A 2,077-nucleotide genomic window follows, 5' to 3' on the forward strand; every position below is an offset into this window, starting at 1 on the left:
GGACCATTGATCTAATACATATGGTGTTAGCTCCAGAGCTAATAAACTAAACATCACAAGTTGATCACGTTTCATTGTTTCGACCCATATATTGTGCAAGAACTAATCCAAAATATAACTTTATTGACACGTGACCCCCGCGACCTGGAAAGTAAGAAGCGGACCATTAATGAATGGATGGATAGATGGATGGATGTTATAACTTTTTTGCCTTGACTCTTTGTGTTCTAGTCTCCACTACCACAAATGTACGCCATCGCCCCAGAATGCATTGTGCCAGAAAAATAATGGCGACACCTTTAGATGAAAAATGTAATAAAGTAAGTGAAAGCTTTCACGAGTCACAAACTACAACTTTTAGCAGAATAGAAAAATAAGAGCATATAAAGGCTAATATGTGCAAGTAGTCAGAGAACCCAACATTTTTCAGTCAGGTCATCTGGACAGTTTCTTTTTTTTTTTTGTGCTGAAACATTTCACCTTCCATCCAGAAGGCTTCATCAGTCAAGGAAACGCACAACACAAAACTGATTCTTCCCCCAACAGCTTACTCCAAAGTGGAACAAACCAGTTATGTTGGTGCTAAGATTGTGTCTTTGGCACTCCCCCTCCTCTGGTGCCAGCCCTTTTCCTTGTCAACAGTCATGTCAAACTGGTTCAAAACCAACAAAGTCCATGCTCAATAATCCAGGTATACAATCCAACAATTTTCAGTCAGGTCATCTGTTCCGAACCCTTTAAGATCTCACCAGAACTAGCAGTACAGGTAGTTTAAATATGGTTTCATTGCTTCACAAACATTTGCATAGACTTATCTTGGTTTAGATTTGTTCTGCTGGGTCAAGAATTAAATTGTTTATTTGCACTGAGATAAATCTTTGTTCTTATCAGTTAAGCTAAGTCAAATATGGCAATGTGTTTGGATTAAATGTACCTGCTGGAACATCTTTCTGTCCACAAATGTGTTTTTATTCATTCATAGATGCTATTCAGGCTTTCAAGTCCAGTTTGTACATGAAGGTCGATCACCTGTGGCAGCCATCTTCATTTGGTAGGTGTATATCTAACAAATAATTTCTGAGACTTTTCTTGGGGCAGCACGGTGGCACAACTGGTAGAGCTGCTGCCTCTCAGCGAGCAGGTCCCTGGTTCAAACCCCGGTCCAGAGTCAGAGTCGGAGTTTCTTTATTGTCATTCGCACCTCATGTGGTACATGTGGTGGAGCGAAATTATGTACACAGGGTCCCAGTTACATCCAACAATAAAATGTCTAAGAAAAACAGTAATAACATCTAAGATATGAGCTAAGAAAAACATCAACTAAATATACACTAAGCACTCATAACATAAAAACATTGAACATCAGCACAAACATGAACATGAGTCTGTGAGCAGATGTGCACGCATGAACACATCAACATTGAAACAGATCAGCAGCAACATGAAACAGATCAGCAGCAACATGATATGGTTTTTCACAGGGATTATTCTAGTTAGATATTCATGAGTCTAACAGCCTCAGGGTAGAAGCTGTTCCTCAGTCTAGTGGTTCTACACTTAATGCTCCTTAACCTCCTTCCTGAGGGGAGTGGGGCAAAAAGTGTGTGTGCTGGGTGGGTGGGGTCCTTCATGATGCAGGTGGCCCTCTTCCTGCATCTGGAGGTGTAGATGTCTGTGATGGTGGGAAGACTGATTCCAACAGATTTCTGTGCAGCCTTCACCACTCTCTGCAAAGCTTTTCTTTCTGCAGCTGTGCAGCCTCCATGCCACACGTTGATGCTGGAGCACAGGATGCTCTCCACTGCACACCTGTAGAAGGAGGTGAGGACTGAGCTTCCCAGACCAGCTCGCCTCAGCCGTCGGAAGAAGTAGAGTCTCTGATGAGCTTTCTTGATCAGGCTGGTGGTGTTGTTGCTCCAGCTGAGGTTGTCATTCATGTGTACACCCAAGTACTTGTAGCTGGAGACCACTTCCACCGCAGATCCTCTTATGTTCAGGGGGGTGTAGATGTTTTTGTTCCTTCTGAAGTCCACAATCATCTCCTTTGTCTTCTTCACATTGATGTGAAGGTTATTCT

This window comes from Nematolebias whitei, chromosome 23 (assembly GCF_014905685.2).
Source record: "Nematolebias whitei isolate Nwh7 chromosome 23, NemWhi1, whole genome shotgun sequence".
Classification (NCBI taxonomy): domain Eukaryota; kingdom Metazoa; phylum Chordata; class Actinopteri; order Cyprinodontiformes; family Rivulidae; genus Nematolebias; species Nematolebias whitei.